The sequence below is a fragment of the Babylonia areolata genome, chromosome 6, assembly GCF_041734735.1.
Source record: "Babylonia areolata isolate BAREFJ2019XMU chromosome 6, ASM4173473v1, whole genome shotgun sequence".
Taxonomy (NCBI): Eukaryota; Metazoa; Mollusca; class Gastropoda; order Neogastropoda; family Buccinidae; genus Babylonia; species Babylonia areolata.
Window position 1 is genome coordinate 40,999,869 of NC_134881.1, and position 17,500 is coordinate 41,017,368.

The following is a 17,500-nucleotide window of genomic DNA, read 5'->3' on the forward strand; positions in this document are numbered from 1 at the left end:
AACCGCCTCTTCCTTCTCTGGAAGTAAAGCCGGTGCTGTCATTTAGCCGTGAGGATGTTTACATTGAAAGCGTTCCCTTCAGCACGACAGTGGGAAAGCTGAACGGAGCACGTGCATCACGTCAGGACAGAGTGATGTTGTCTGAGAAAAGAAACTGTGGCGTGGGCCAAAATGGAGAGTGTTGGTCCTATCCTTCCTTTTTCTTTTTTCCTATGGCCGCAACGGCGTCAAGTCGGAAGATTGCCTGCCTTTCACAATAAACAAACAACGACGAGGTCTTACATCCTTGGTTTCTAAAACTGCTGCCTGTCTGTCTGTCTGTCTGTCTGTGTCGGGCGGTAGAGGAAATTGGATACCACTGCGACGGGCGCAATAGCCGAGTGGTTAAAGCGTTGGACTGTCAATCTGAGGGTCCCGGGTTCGAATCACGGTGACGGCGCCTGGTGGGTAAAGGGTGGAGATTTTTACGATCTCCCAGGTCAACATATGTGCAGACCTGCTAGTGCCTGAACCCCCTTCGTGTGTATATGCAAGCAAAAGATCAAATACGCACGTTAAAGATCCTGTAATCCATGTCAGCGTTCGGTGGGTTATGGAAACAAGTACATACCCAGCATGCACACCCCCGAAAACGGAGTATGGCTGCCTACATGGCGGGGTAAAAACGGTCATACACGTAAAAGCCCACTCGTGTGCATACGAGTGAACGCAGAAGAAGAAGAAGGATACCACTGCAAAGGCCATCATTAGCGTGGTCTGATTTGCGAGAAACTGACGGACGTTTTCGGTTCATTGACAGCAGTGAGTTTCAGGTAGGATTATTATCCTGAGGTGGTTACTGGGTGATATGTATAATCCCTACACCGACCGTCCTAAAAAAAAAATTTAAAACCCTCTTGGCCGAGAGAGTGGGGATGTAACTTGGGCAAGGCACTCTCTTCTATAATCAAATTCTAGCCCAAATATTCGGAACAGCAGCTGCCTCCTCTGCTGTTCTGATGGTCATAGCCTGCCTACTCATCCGTCGGTCCGACGGGAGATTCCATCCAGTCGAACACGACTGGCTTCTATATGTACATAGACTTTGAATGAATGAATGATGATGATGAATGACATGGATGCTTATGTAGCGCCTATCCTCCTCGGTCGGAGACCAAGTTCTAAGCGCTTTACAAACACGCACAACAGGCTGCCTACCTACCTGGGTAGAGCCGACTGACGGCTGCCATTGGGTGCACATCATTCGTTTCCTGTGTCATTTAATCGGATCTCAGGCACGCTCACATAAACATTCAGATAGACATGACTTGACTTGACTTGACTTGACTTGACTTGACTTGACTTCATTTATTGTCATAAAATCCCGAAGGATTAATAGACACAACAAAGAACAAAGGGAACAAAGAAATAAACGGTCATCTAATACGCATGCACTGAAATACATAGTTGGCAAGTGTTTTTTGACAGTCATCGCAGGTGAATAAATCACTTGGTTTTAGTATATTGTTTTGTATGTTTCTAGAGATCACATTTGATTGATGATCATACTGCTGTATAGTAGTGATTAGATGGCTTCGCAAATTATGAAATAAGATACACGAATCTAAGAAATGCAATTCATCTTCAACAACTTCACATATAGCACATAACCTCTCTTCTCTGGGAATGTTTGCATATCTTCCTCGTTCGATGTTTAAATAATGTGCGCTTATTCTTAGTAAACACTAAGAATCATTATGTGTATCTAGAATATCAATAAGGTAAATGATATATTTCTCTGTTATCAGTATCAGTATCAGTATCAGTAGCTCAAGGAGGTGTCACTGCATTCGGTCAAATCCATATACTCTACACCACATCTGCCAAGCAGATGCCTGACCAGCAGCGTTTGTGTTTGAAAGGGCCAACTTGCACTGAGCTACCTGTCCTTAAAATTCCATTGTTACCGGGGGGGGGGGGGGGGCGGCAGGGGGGGGGATGTATTTTTGATTGGCCCCTCAGAAATACAGACAATAAATCACGTTTGTATCTTATATATTCATAAGCGCTTAGAGCTTGGTCTCCGTCCGACCGAGGATAGGCGCTATATAAGTATCCATATCGATCAATTAATCAATATATAAAAAAAAACGAACATTTCTTCTGATATTATTGAGTATGTATCAAATAACCACTGGCAGCTGTCCTTAAAATTTTTTGTTGTTCTTCTCTCTCTCTCTCTCTCTCTCTCTCTCTCTCTCTCTCTCTCTCTCTCTCTCTCTCTTCTTTTCTTTCCCTTTCCTTGTTGCCCCCATGCAATGATTTACTGACGCGGTTCCCATACCTTCTAATCGTTTTTCGTATAACACACTTCAGTTTTCAAGGTTGGTTTCTGGCCAATTAAGCACTTACATTCCTGAGGCGTTATACGAGTGAAGTAAACAAAGCAAGTACATCATGGCACGGTACCGTTGGAACAATGATACACAGTAAAGCGTCTCCTTTTTTTTTTAAGATGACGCGGAAAAGCACTACATTTTGTTTACTTTTTTTTTTTCTTTTTTTTGGGGGGCGGGGGGCGGGGGGTGTGTGTGTTGCTGCTGCTGCGCCATCCTCTGCACCGTTTCACTGGCGTTACTCCCACGCCGCTCATTCCGAGTCCCTCCCCCCCCCTCTCCCCTCCCTCCCCCCCTCCCGGTCCCCCATACACGGCAACTGACATCCGGGTTCATCTGTCGCAGTCCCAGCGCCAGCAGTCCAGTCCACAAACAACCATCGATGTTAGGTTCGCCAGAAGGCCACACACCAGAGGAGACCCTGCACTGCTGCTGAGTCACTTCAGTGTGGTGTTAGGTAGTGCCTGTTCTGATTTGGGACACCACTTACTAAGCCCGGGCACCTTACTGACGGCAATAATGGCCTTGTCGCGGAGCCAGACTGAGTGAGTGTCACCCCCAGAGTGGAGACAGGCCACCACGTCAGTCCCTCTCAATGACAGTTCCCCATGAACCCGCTGACACTGGAGACCATGACAGGACTCATCCCATATAAGTCTGTTTTCAAGGTACTACAATGTGGGACACCCAATCACCTTCAACAAGGACAGTGGCGTAACAGCACCGCCGGAGTCTAAACTGACTAAACACACTCAAAATGGTATCACGGCCAGAAACTCGCCTGATGAATGACAGTCAAACAGTACCATAGTTGTTTGTTGTTGTTGTTGTTTTCTTCATCAGTATAAATCGGGCACTTCTGAAATACATGTTCTCCCCTTGACGCACTAAAGAAATTGAAATTCAAAACAACACAGTCAGTGACCACACAGACATTCTTGTGCGCAGACAGAAAAGAAAACAAGACAGAAAGTGATCAGTAAAGGGAGAAGAAGAAGAAGAAGAGCCTAGAAGAAGGAGGAGGAGGAGGAGACTAAGAAGAGCCTAGAAGAAGGAGAAGGAGGAGGAGAATAAGAAGAGCCTAGAAGAAGGAGGAGGAGGAGAATAAGAAGAGCCTAGAAGAAGAAGGAGGAGGAGAAGGAGGAGGAGAAGGAGAAGAAGAAGAGCCTAGAAGAAGAAGGAGGACAAGGAGGAGGAGAATAAGAAGAGCCTAGAAGAAGAAGGAGGAGGAGAAGGAGGAGGAGCAGAAGAAGAAGAAGGAGGAGGAGGAGGAGGAGAATAAGAAGAGCCTAGAAGAAGGAGGAGGAGAAGGAGGAGGAGAAGGAGAAAAAGAAGAGCCTAGAAGAAGAAGGAGGAGGAGAAGGAGGAGGAGAAGGAGAAAAAGAAGAGCCTAGAAGAAGAAGGAGGAGGAGAAGGAGGAGGAGAAGGAGAAAAAGAAGAGCCTAGAAGAAGGAGGAGGAGGAGGAGGAGGAGGAGAAGAAGAGCCTAGAAGGAGGAGGAGCAGAAGAAGGAGGAGGAGAAGGAGGAGGAGAAGAAGAAGGAGAAGAAGAAGGAGGAGGAGCAGAAGAAGAAGGAGGAGGTGAAGAAGGAGGAGGAGAAGGAGGAGGAGAAGAAGAAGGAGAAGAAGAAGGAGGAGGAGCAGAAGAAGAAGGAGGAGGTGAAGAAGGAGGAGGGGTGGAGAAGAAAAACAAGAAGGAAGTTGAGTAGGAGGAGAAGAAGAAGGAGGAGGGGGAGAAAGAGGATAAGGAGGAGGGGGAGAAGGAGGAGGAGGAAAAGAAGAACAAGAAGAAGAACAAAAACTTAGAAGAAGGAGGAGGAGGAGGTTGAGTAGGAGGAGGAGGAGAAGAACTTAGAAGAAGAACTTTGAAGAAGAGGAAGGAGAATTTTGAAGAAGAAGAAGAAGGAGAAGAAGAAGGAGGAGGAGGAAGAGGACTAATAAGATCATTCCATTACCTTGTCCGGAAGCTCCGACAGAATTATCCTTGCTTTGGAACACCGCCGGCCGCGGAAACAGACACGGCCCTGGAACAATTTGCTGCTGTTGCCGGCCACGTGGTGTCGGTGACACAGGTCACCTCAATGCTGATTGGTCCATGGTGGGTATTGGTCCTCTCAGTGATTGGACACGCTGACTGAGAGGTTTCATTGGTCACCGAGACGATTGTTCTTATTCATCTGGCCAATCAGCGCGTCGGGAATCTGATTTAGTTAGTGATTCGTGGCTTCTTCTGCTTTCCGTAACTATAACCTCGTGTCAGTTACAGGACTGAGTAATAGTTGTGGTAGTAATTAGTAGTAGTAGCAGTAGGTGTCTGTAATTGTTGCTGTAGCTACTCATAGTCACAACTGAAGAGAAAGACGATGAAAAATATATTATACACTAGCGCTAGCACCATGAAACAAATCGACTATTGCCTCTTCGTTAACTCAGTTAATGCTGGTCATTATTTGCTCAATCTGTTCACAGTCTGATATCATCATCAGATAAATGAACGAACTCAATTCCTTTCCCGGTTTGTGTGTGTGTGTGTGTGTGTGTGTGTGTGTGTGTGTGTGTGTGTGTGTGTGTGTGTGTGTTGTTTTGTTTTTTCAAACTGAAACTGAAACAACTAAGCCCAAACAATTCTGAAAACAGTGCATTTCTAAGACTACTGTCTTTTCTTTCAGGTTTCCCAGGAAGAAGCAAGCGGTGGGGTGACGAGAGGGTACAACGATTACAACCATATATATCAATACTGACCGGACTGTACTTTTGCGCGTCAGTCTGTCACTAACCCACATGAATTCGGCCCCCCCGGCGAAAAAGTCAAAAGCACTGACATGGAAAAGGTAAAAAGGAAGCAAACAGAAGCAACTGTTTTAAATTTAAAAACGCTGTTCACCAGCACGGAGGCGGGGCTGTCGTGTATTAGCAAACAGCAGCTTTTTTTTGCTTCTTTTTTTCTGGCCGGCTGTATAAGAATTGTCCAAAGCGTTTGGAATTAGCGGAGACTTAGCGGGCGGGTATTCAAAGGCTCAGTAAATTTAGCGCTGCTCAAGTGCGGAGATTGTCCGGACATGTCAATCCAGCTCTGTACAAACTAAATTCTCAACCAGAAAACACCCCCTAATTTCTGATACTATACCCTGAAGTCCGTCACAAGGCAAACACTGACACTCTTCCCCTTCAAGGAATCATCACCGAGAAGAAGACGTCTGCCGCATCTCGAAAAAGAAGGAGCGGGGAGGGAGGTGGGGGGGGGGGGGGAGGGTGCAAGAAAAGAAAAGCATGAAATACCTGCTAAGCTCGATCATTGGAATCCTCAAGGAAACTTGAAGAAAGAAAGAAAAGGAAAAAAAAAAAAGATTCACTAACACCTTCTCTTTTCAGTAAGCATGGACGGCGGCAGTGGTAACTAAACAGGCGTACACTGTGTGGGTGAGGACAGTGTGTTAAAGCCGTGTGCACTTTTTTTTTTATAATAATACTGGAGGCGGTGGGGTTGTCAAGTTATCTCCCTGTCTGATCCCACAAACCCCAACCAACCAAACAAACAAACAAACATCCAGCTCAGCCACGAAGCCACATCCAACACACTACTACATGCAGCCAACAACATTTACACTGACTGCTGTATGCTGCTGCTGCTGCTGCTGCTGTAGCTCTCTCCAATCCAATCCAATCCAATCCTATCCCCCCCTCCCCTGCCGGATAGCCACGCGAAACGCCGGCCTGAGAAAGACTGAGACACTCACGAAAAGCGGTGCCAGTTTTCAAACAGAGACCTGGTCTGTGGGGGGCACCCCCACCCCCACCTTACCCCCACCCCCACCCCACCCTGCTTCGCGCCAACCCGGTTCGTTTTGCCAATATAGGTACACCCGCCATCCTAGGGCATTTCTTTTTGGCGCCAGACCGGGGCGCACGTGCGCGCGTGCGGGCGGGCGGGCGGCACTCGCGTTGACGTCACCTTACTTCCGGTTTTGGGGTGGGTTTTTTTTTTTTTTTTTTTTTTTTTTTTTTGTTTTTCCTCTGCTTGGGGTGGGGGAAGCACGATAGCTCAGAGGTGCGTGTTAGGAGCAGAGAGGGAAGAGGAGCAGAGGGCCTTACCGGAGAGATAGGAGAGTGATTGGGTGTTTCCTTTCCATTCCCGTATCCCCCTCCCCACCCCACCCGCTACCCCTTCTGGACCCCCCACCCCTACACCCGTGTAAAAAAAAGGGGGGGGGGGGGGGAGTGCGGGGTTCGTCACTGTCCAACAAAGTGTGGGCTGTCTGCTTTTAACGGACTCCCATCTCGGTTGGTGGGGTTTGTTTGTGTGTGTGTGTTTGTACATAATTATATATATATAGAGAGAGAGGGGGAGTGTGTGTGTGTGTGTGTGTGTGTGTGTGTGTGTGTGTGTGTGTGTGTGTGTGTGTATGACAAACACAATAAGAAACGAACCAACAAACAGAAACAGAAACAAACGAACAATATGTATGTATGTATGTTTGTATGTATGTTTGTATGTATGTTTGTATGTGCTGTTCGGGTTTTCTTCATTTCTTTTGTTTGAAGAAGTGAGACAGACAGACAGACACAGACAGACAGACAGAGATCATTATGCTTCTGCTACGTCTTATTGCAATGTCTTATATAATCATAGTTTATCCGTAATTGTCTCTGTCACGGTAATGTCATTGCAGTAATGCCACCGTCCACACTGATAGACATCTCGGATAGCTGTGGATGAGCTGACCAGTGACCAGTGACCAGCCTCAAACCGATGACCACAACTTCATCATTCATGGATTCGTTCATAAATGTACTCATGAGAAGGAATTGGCCCTTATGGATTTAAAAAAAAAAAAAAGAAAGAAAACACCACTGATGGCAGACTGGTACAACGTTTGACGCTTCCTTCCAAGGGGACTGTTCGTCGTTCTGAGGAGTTAGAACTACATACTTCGCAAACACTTCCAACAAAAAACTAAGTATTTGAAACGTCTGGTTCAGTTACATGATCGTCTGCACAGAGGTCACAGCTTCTTCTTCTTCTTCTTCTTCTGCGTTCACTCGTATGCACACGAGTGGGCTTTTACGTGTATGACCGTTTTTATCCCGCCATGTAGGCAGCCATACTCCGTTTTCGGGGGGGTGCATGCTGGGTATGTTCTTGTTTCCATAACCCACCGAACGCTGACATGGATTACAGGATCTTTAACGTGCGTATTTGATCTTCTGCTTGCATATACACACGAAGGGGGTTCAGGCACTAGCAGGTCTGCACATATGTTGACCTGGGAGATCGTAAAAATCTCCACCATTTACCCACCAGGGGCCGTCACCGTGATTCGAACCCGGGACCCTCAGATTGACAGTCCAACGCTTTAACCACTCGGCTATTGCGCCCGTCAAGAGGTCACAGCGAAATGCCGACATATGGTGGACATGTGTGACGGAAGGTGGTAGAAGGGTAGGACGCTCATCTGCCAATACTACACAGTGTCCGTGAGTGTTGTGTGGATTCTCCCAAGTTTTTTCTGTTTGTTTGGGGTTTTTTACTGGAAAATTGAGTCCGTTTCAGTTTCAGTAGCTCAAGGAGGCGGCGTCACTGCGTTCGGACAAATCCATATACGCTACACCACATCTGCCAAGCAGATACCTGACGTGACCAGCAGCGTAACCCAACGCGCTTAGTCAGGCCTTGAAAAAAAAAAGTAAATAAATAATAGATAAATACATTAAAAAAATTTTTAAAAAAAGAACTACTACTAATACTAATATGTACAATGCGCAAAAACTTGATGAAGTCAACTATAAGCGTACAAAAAAATAAATAAATACATACATAAAATCAATTAATTAATAATAATAATAATAAATAAATAAATAAATAAATTGAGTCAAATAAATTGACTCGAAAACAACTATCATCACATGTCCACAGTTTTCAGTTTCACTTTCTCAAGGCAAGGAGGCGCTCCTCAGTGCGTTTGGACAAATTGAGTCAAATTAAGCGTATAGTAGTCATTCGGATGAGACGACGGATAAACCGAGAACCCCCGCTTGGCGTACTGGAAAAGAACCCATGGCAACAAAAGTGTTGTCCTCTGGCAAGAAATCCATTCTTCTCCATCTTCTTCTTCTTTGTTCGTGGGCTGCAACTCCCACGTTCACTCGTATATACGCGAGTGGGCTTTTACGTGTATGACCGTTTTTACCCCGCCATGTAGGCAGCCACACTCCGCTTTCGGGGGTGTGCATGCTGGGTATGTACGTGTTTCCATAACCCACCGAACGCTGACATGGATTACAGGATCTTTAACGTGCGTATTTGATCTTTTTGCTTGCGTATACACACGAAGGGGGTTCAGGCACTAGCAGGTCTGCACATATGTTGACCTGGGAGATCGTAAAAATCTCCACCCTTTACCCACCAGGCGCCGTCACCGTGATTCGAACCCGGGACCCTGAGATTGAAAGTCCAACGCTTTAACCATTCGGCTATTGCGCCCGTCTAAATCCATTCTGATAGATACACAAATATACATGCATTGATGATGCACTCGAGATCTGATGGGCGCGTAGGGTTATACTACCGTCAGGCATCTGCCTAGCAGATGTGGTGTAGCATGTATGGGTTTGTCCGAACGCAGGAACGCCTCCTTAAAAAACTGAAACTGAAAACTGTCGACATGTGATGATAGTAGTTTTCGACTATGACCTTCAGAACAGCAGAGGAGGCAACTGCTGTCCCGACTAGCTGGGCTAGAATTTGATCATAGTGGAGAGTGTATTGCCCAAGTTACATCCCCACTCTCTCGGCAAAGAGGCTTTTAGGGCAGTCGGCGTTGGGATGTTTCCCAAAGGCCAACTAACCCTCAAGGCTGCAGCACTAAGAGCCAGTGCAATTTACACGAAATTTACGGAACAGTGAACAACTGCTGTCACAGATGGTGTGACCGAAGACTGAAAAGCTTTCCGATGAGGAAGCTCTTTGAAGAGTCAAAGGTGCACTGCCTTAAGAAACTGGGGCTTTGTGCTGTCCATAATCTTAAGAGTTCGGCACTTATTTGATGTTGTGTGTGTGTGTGTGTGTGTGTGTGTGTGTGTCTGTCTGTCTGTCTGTCTGTCTGTCTTTCTCTCTCTGTGTCTCTCTCTGTGTCTCTCTCTCTCTCTGTCTCTATCTCTCTGTCTCTCTCTCTGTCTCTCTGTGTCTCTCTGTCTCTGTCTTTCTGTCTCTGTCTCTGTCTCTCTATCTCTCTCTCTGTCTCTCTCTCTGTGTCTCTCTCTGTCTCTGTCTCTATCTCTATCTCTCTCTCTGTCTCTCTCTCTGTCTCTCTGTCTCTGTCTCTCTCTCTATCTCTCTCTGTCTCTCTCTGTCTCTGTCTCTCTCTCTATCTATCTCTCTGTCTCTCTCTCTCTGTCTCTCTCTCTGTCTCTCTCTCTCTCTCTCTCTGTCTCTCTCTCTGTCTCTGTCTGTCTGTCTGTCTCTCTCTCTCTCTCTCTCTCTCATCTCCCACCTCTCCTTACATCCAAACGTCTGAAAAAGGTAATCTTAATGAATCCAAATATTAGTTGTTAGTTTGTTGTTGTTTTTTTCATGAAATAACATTTTTCTTTCTTTCAAATTTGTTAAATATGTTACGGGTTTTCCTGGGACTTCATATCGTTATTTATATGAGCTCACATTCTCATGTGACCAGGCTGTTGGCCTTTGAATTACATTTCCTCTGATCTCTCTCTCTCTCTCTCTCTCTCTCACACACACACACACACACACACACACACACACACACACACACACACACACACACAACACACACACACACACACACACACACACACACACACACACACACACACTCCCTCTCTCTACTCCATATCTCTCATGTTATCTCTCCCCACCCCTTCTCTCTTTTTCTTTGCCTCTCTTAGTATAGTAATTTCCCAATCAAGATACAGACGTTCACCTCTTGGCGTTATCTTTTTCCCACGATGTTGAGACGTCTAGGAGGCCATTCACTGTAACCAAGGCTGATTCACTGTTGTATAGGAAGGCTTGAATGAGTCATGATACTTCTCTCCTGCCGCTACCCAATCATTCTTATTTGATGACGGTACCTGGAGTGACCGGCAGTCTGCATGCATGGCCTGAGTCATGGCGCCTCTCTCCTGCTGCTACCCAATCATTCTTAGCTAATAATGGTACCTGGAGTGACCGGCAGTCTGCAGGGATTCTTACGTGGGTGCGGCACTAGTAATTCGTCGTCGTGAACACAGCGCAGGCCTCCAAGGGTGGTGCAGGATTGTTCCAAGGGCAGGGTGGAGACAGTGCTTCTCTGGGTCCTCCCCAGCACCTACGGGTGTTTCTCTTTCTTCTTTGCCTGGACTAGGCTGACCCTGGAGATCTGTTTCAGTTTCAGTAGCTCAAGGAGGCGTCACTGCGTTCGGACAAAACCATATACGCTACACCACATCTGCCAAGCAGATGCCTGACCAGCAGCGTAACCCAACGCGCTTAAAACCCTGGAGAAAGGTCCAGTGACGGTGAGGAAAGACCCACTGACCACAGGGAAAGTTCTGTTGACAGTGGGAAAGACTACAACTTGGGATTCTTTCTTGAGGGCACATAAGACCGTGTGGCTGTGTCTGGAGTGGCACTGTCTTCATCTGTCTGCGGGCAGGGGCGGTTTGGTCTGTGGGGGTGTGCTCAGCAGCTCAGTGGAGGGTGGTGTCTTTTGCCGGTGGGCTCTGCAGTCATGAAACACTGGCTGGTACACCCATGGAGATACTTCTTTTAAGGCTGTCGCGAGTTGCATCCTGTGGTCTCTTTTGCCTCTGTTCGGGAGCAGTTATATCCCTTGAATTCTTAATGGAGTGTCCTGTGCGTGCCTGCATCCATTGTTAACACAGCGCAGGCCTCCAAGGGTGGTGCAGGATTGTTCCAAGGGCGGGATGGAGACAGTGCTTCTCTGGGTCCTCCCCAGCACCTACGGGTGTTTCTCTTTCTTCTAGCATGGCTTGAGTGAGTCTCCTGCTGCTACCCAATCATTCTTAGTTAATAATTGTATTTGTATTTGTATTTCTTTTTATCACAACAGATTTCTCTGTGTGAAATTCGGGCTGCTCTCCCAAGGGAGAGCGCGTCGCTACACTACAGCACCACCGATATTTTTGTATTTTTTCCAGCGTGCGGTTTTATTTGTTTTTTTCCTATCGAAGTGGATTTTTCTACAGATTTTTGCCAGGAACAACCCTTTTGTTGCTGTGGGTTCTTTTACGTGCGCTAAGTGCATGCTAGCACACGGGACCTCGGTTTATCGTCTCATCCGAATGACTAGCGTCCAGACCACCACTCAAGATCTCACTACATCATGCCGCGAACTGTTGCTCACTTGGGAACACTGGATCCGTAATACTAATGTCCAATAACCCGTTCTGCAAGGGAGACTACAAATGATGCAGACTGTCAGAATGCTCAATGTGTTTTCCTAAAACAAACAAACAAACAAATATAAAAAATTCGGTTCGTATATCCGCCAGTTCTGTACCATACTAACCCTACCTACACAACCCGTTTTCAAGACAAATTAACTTTGGAACTACCCACTCTCTGTCTCTGGCTCTGGTCTCTGCCCCCATCCCTACCCCACCGTTGTCTGTCTGTCTCTGTGTCTGTCCGTTTCTCCCCGCCCCCCCTCCCCCACTCTGTGTGTGTGTGTGTGTGTGTGTGTGTGTGTGTCCATGACCCAGGCTCCACTATTTCTCTCCCTCTCTCTCCCTTTCTCTCTCCCTCTCTCTCTCTCTCTCTCTCTCTCTCTCTCTCTCTCTCTCTCTCTCTTTCTGTCCGACTCTCTCTCTATCTCTTCCTCTTTCTGTTGCGCACACACACCCATATGTTTCTGAGCCGGTGTCTGTATGTATTTTTCTGGATGTGTGTGCTAGCGTGCGTGCGTGTGTGTGTGTCACTGTGTGTGTGTGTGTGTGTGTGTGTGTGTGTGTGTGTGTGTGTGTGTGTGTGTGTGTGTGTGTGTGTGTGTGTGTCTACCCGCGCGCGCGACAGAAAGAGAGAAACGGTAAGGGATAGAGGACGTCTGTGTGTGTATGTGTGTGTGTATGTGTGCGTGCGTGCGAACGAACGCTTGTGTGTATGTGTGCGTGTGTGCGTGCGCATGTGTGTGTGTGTGTATGTGTATGTGCGCGCGCGAAAGAGAAAGAGGGGGCTTGGGGGGGGGGGCGGGGGGGGGGTGTCAAGGAATAGAAGACGTGTCACGAACACGGAAAAAACCCAGTGTTGCTTGTTTTTTTATCAGCGGACGGACGGACGGACGGAACTTACCTGCAAGGATAACGGTTCCCCTACCACCACCCCCACCCCAACCCCCCCCCCCCCCCCCCCCCCCCCCCCCCCCCCCCCCCCCCCCACACACACACACACACACACACACACACTGGCACGCCGGCCAGCCTGTTAACACCGCTAACTGCACAGCTCTGATGGAACCGATACAACTACGGCCGTCTACTGTAGATGCTACATGTCCCTCAGTCATCTTCCTGTAGTCCTTACTGGCCCGGCGTGGGGAATACTACAGCTTGACGTGTATATATATTCAGTTTTAAAAAAAAGTTTAGGCGAAAATTTTCGAGAGTATTTATTGATGAACACAGCTTGGTAATTTTTGCATTTGTGGATTTTTTTTTTTTTTTTTTTTTTTTTTTTTTTGTTCCTCTTGTTCCTCTCGTTCCTCTTGTTCCTCTCCCAAGGCCTGACTAAGCGCGTTGGGTTACGCTGCTTGGCAGATGTGGTGTAGCGTATATGGATTTGTCCGAACGCAGTGATGCCTCCTTGAGCTACTGAAACTGAACTGAAACCTCTCGTACTTTCTTGTTCTTGTTCTTGTTCCTGTTCTTGTTGTTGTTGTTGTTGTTGTTGTTCTTCTTCTTCTTCTTCTTCTTCTTCTTCTTCTTCTTCTTCTTCTTCTTCTTCTTCTTCTTCTTCTTGTTCTTCTTCTTCTTCTTCGTCTTCTTCTTCTTCTTCGTTTTCTTTTTCTCCTCCTCCTCATCCTCTTCCTTCTTCTCCTTCTTCTTCTTTTCAGTCTCCTTCCTCTTCTTTTTCTTCTTCTTCTTCTTCCTCTTCTTCTGCGTTCGTTGGCTGAACTCCTATGTTCAATCGTTATGTACGAGCGGGCGTTTACGTGCATGATCGACAAGTAGACAGTGAAACTCCCTTTTCGGGTGTGTGCAAGGGTTAACTCACTCCATACGAACGGCGAAAGAGACGACGTTAACAGCGTTTCACCCCAATTACCACCATCAAAATATTGCAAGTGGAAGGCTCTTATACTGAAGAGGTGTTTGTTGACAAAGAATACCACAATTCTGACGACGGAAGCTAAAGGTTGGGTCATTCAGACACCCACTGGATATCCGAGGGGTCTGTGTAGAGGAGAAGAGAGGACTGGCCGTACTGAGTGAGTTAAATTGTGTGTTCTTGTTTCCATAAACCCACACAACGCTTACATGGATCATGCGTTCGCTAACGTGTGTGTTCGATCATTTGCGTGCGTGTCCTCACAAAATGTGGTTCAAGACCTGGTAGATCTGTATATGTTTTGACCCGGGAGATCGGCAGACATCTACACCATTAACCCATCAGATGCCGCGAGCAGGAATCAAACACAAGACCATCTGGTTGAATATCTAACGCTTTAACTCTCTCCATACGAACGGTGAAAGAGACGACGTTAACAGCGTTTCACCCCAGTTACAACCATCAAAATATTACAAGCGGAAGGCTCTTATACTGAAGAGGTGAATGTTGACAGCGTCACTGAGGTGAAAAAAAAAGATCAGTGTTGATCTCTCTTCGTTCATCTTCACGGTTGTCTCCAAGGAAACGAGGATGAAGATGCGATGTGATATCTTGAAGGTGATAATGATATGGATACTTATATAGTGCCTATCCTCAGTCGGAGACCAAGCTGTTTGCGCTTTACGAACACTGAGGCACTCAAGCGCGTTGGGTTACGCTGCTGGTCAGGTCAAGCATCTGCTTGGCAGATGTGGTGTAGCGTATATGGATTTGTCCGAACGCAGTGACGCCTCCTTGAGCTACTGAAACTGAAACTGAAACTGAGGCATTTCCACAACAGGCTGCCTACCTGGACAGAGCCGACTGAGAGATGCCCACCGGGCGCTCATCATTCGTTTCCTGTGTCGTTCAGTTAGGTTTGGGTCAGGCACACATATACTCATACAGACATATAACATTTTACGTGTATGACCATTTTGTTTCTTTACTCCGCCATGTAAGCAGCCACAATCGGTTTTCGTGGGTGTGCATGCTGGGTCTGTTCTTGTTTCCATAACCCACCGAGCCATGACATGGATTACAGGATCTTTGATTAACTCTTTCCATACGAACGGCGAAAGAGACGACGTTAACAGCGTTTCACCCCAATTACCATCATCAAAATATTACAAGCGGAAGGCTCTTATACTGAAGACGTGAATGTTGACAAAGAATACCACAATTCTGACGACGGAAGCTAAAGGTTGGGTCATTCAGACACCCACTGGACATCCGAGGGGTCTGTGTAGAGGAGAAGAGAGGACAGGCCGTACTGAGTGAGTTAACGTGCTTATTTGACCTTCTCCGTGCATATACACACGAAGGGGGTTCAGGTACCGACAGGTCTGTCTGCACATATGTTGACCTGGGAGATCGAGAAAAAAATCTCCATCCTTTACCCACCAGACGCCGTTACCCGGCGAGATTCGAACCCCGGAACCCTCAGATTGAAAGTCCAACGCTTTTAACCACTCGGCTATGATTGCGCCCGATCATCAGTGATCATCAGCAGTGGTGGACAACAGGGCGAGCATGTAGGTAGCTTCGTAGCTGACGCGAGGACATGCATGGAACGCCACTGAGCAGACAGTTTCAGTTTCAGTTTCAGTAGCTCAAGGAGGCGTCACTGCGTTCGGACAAATCCATATACGCTACACCACATCTGCCAAGCAGATGCCTGACCAGCAGCGTAACCCAACGCGCTTAGTCAGGCCTTGAAAAAAAAAAAAAAAAAAAAAAAAAGGTGAATAAATAATAGATAATGAGCAGACAGTGCAGGGGGAAGAGTCAGTCAGTCTTACCGTTAAGGACCGGACCAGCTAACCGCTTTGGGCCATGCCCCCCCCCCCCCCCCCCCCCCCCCCGGACCCCCCCTTCCCCCTCCCGCCCCCACATCCCACTCCCCCTTCCTTCCTCCCTCCCACCACCCGCTTCCGTTTACCCATCACCAACAGGTGGCTGAGCATTACTGTGTCAACACACAGATACCTTCACTTCCGTGTATAGTACTGGCCGATACTGCATGCCTACACTCTTGCTGCTTCTTTCCTTCAACAGGCACACACCTACACTACCTGTAGGGTATCGTTTTAGTGGGAACGGGATAGGGAAAAAAAAAAAAAAAAGCGGTGGGTTTTTTTGTTTTTGTTGTTGGTGGTGGTGGTGTTGGTGTTGTTGGTGGTGGGTTTTTTGTTGTTTTTTGTGTTTTTTTTGGGGGGGGGGGGGGGCGGCGGTTGGGGGGGGGGGGGTGGTTGTTGTGATTTTGAAGGCCTGGATATATGCCACTATATACATCTCTATATATACGTGTCTATATGAATAGAGAGAGAAAGAGAGAGAGAGAGAGAGAGAGAGAAGACAAGAAACGACAAAATTCTTTATTTCGAGGATAACAGATAAGCACTGGTGTGCTTTTTTTTACATCCAGTCCCCGCCCTGAATAGGGTCTACACCAATAGAGGAGAACAAAATAGAGGAGAAAAAAATTCAAAAAAATTATTTGAAAAGAAAAAAAAGAACACACACACACACACACACACACACACACACACACACACACACACACACACCCCCCTCCTCCCCCCCCCCCCCCCCACACACACACATGGCATACAGGCACAAGCATGGTGTTAGTAAACTGCATTGGAAAAAATGAACAAAATGAAAGAAACAAAAACACACAACACACACCGCACAGAATGGGGGATGGAGGGTGAGGGAGGTTCTCAGTCAACCATACACATTTGACCAACAGTATCACTGATTAAAATAAACGATTTTCAGACACAGAGAGAGAGAGGGGGGGAGGAGGGAGGGAGAGAGAATTATATGTCAGATTGTAGGCCAGACGTAATCGCTTAATGTTTACGCTTGTTTATATTTGCTGCGCTCACTTGGGACTTCAAAACAAATTAACAACAACAACAAAAACACAGTTTGTTTGAAAGCACATTAGGAGTTATACGCTTTCTTCTAATCGATCGTAGAAGTTTGAAAATATAGCACTGAGGAATAATGACTTAGCTCTATAGGTCCAACATTGAGAATGCCCCGACTGCTCTCTCGTTCTCTGTCTGTTAAGGGAGTGCTTTTGTTGGATTGATCTACGAAAGATCCTCGGCATAAAGTGGCAAGACAGGGTCTCCAACCTCCAGGTCCTAGAGAGGAGCGGCCTGCCCAGCATCGAAAGCCTGCTGATCCAGTGCCAACTACGCTGGACAGGACACGTTGTCCGCATGACAGACAGCAGGATCCCAAAGATGCTTTTGTATGGCCAGCTGAAGGAAGGCCACCGTGAACGTGGAAGACCCTGCAAGCGCTTCAAGGACACCTTGAAGACAAACCTCAAAGCCTGTGACATAGACATTGTTTCCTGGGAAACTGATGCCCTTGACCGCTCTCGCTGGAGGATGCTGTGCTCTAGTGGCATAACGACGTTTGAAAACAAGAGAACACTGGCCATTAAGGAGAAGCGTGAGCGAAGGAAGCAGGGCTCAACTTCTGGAGACGTTTTCCCTTGCAACACCTGTGGGAAATGCTGCGCATCCAGAATCGGCCTCTTCTCCCATATGAGAACACACACCGACAGATAAGCCTGCCTGCCTACTCATCCGTCGGACCGACGGGAGACTCCATCGTGACCAGGGGAAAACAATGACAGAGTAACAAAAGTCGATCCTAAACTCATAGGCTGCAAGTTCCCATCTTTGGAAAACAACAAAGTTTGAATGAAGCACACTCGATAGCACAGTAGAATGTTGTGATCTCGTACAACAACACGGTGTACAAAAAGGAACAAGATTA

General features: G+C 47.0%; 1 protein-coding gene across 5 annotated transcripts in view; it reads right to left on the bottom strand.

Annotated features, from left to right (window-relative positions):
* The window catches only part of LOC143283013 (uncharacterized), a 48,968-nt gene extending 42,862 nt beyond the window's left edge, over positions 1-6,106 (bottom strand). Inside the window, exons 1-2 of one of the 5 annotated variants that reach the window (XM_076588998.1) lie at positions 5,985-6,106; positions 4,329-4,550 (exon numbers count right to left, since the gene is read on the bottom strand). The gene's annotated coding sequence lies outside the window, so the exon portion shown is untranslated. Of the gene's footprint in view, positions 1-4,328; positions 4,712-5,652; positions 5,948-5,984 lie in introns of those variants that run through there. The other 4 variants (XM_076588999.1, XM_076589001.1, XM_076589002.1 and 1 more) reach the window with 4 other exon arrangements.
* Between the last annotated feature and the right edge of the window lie 11,394 nt (positions 6,107-17,500).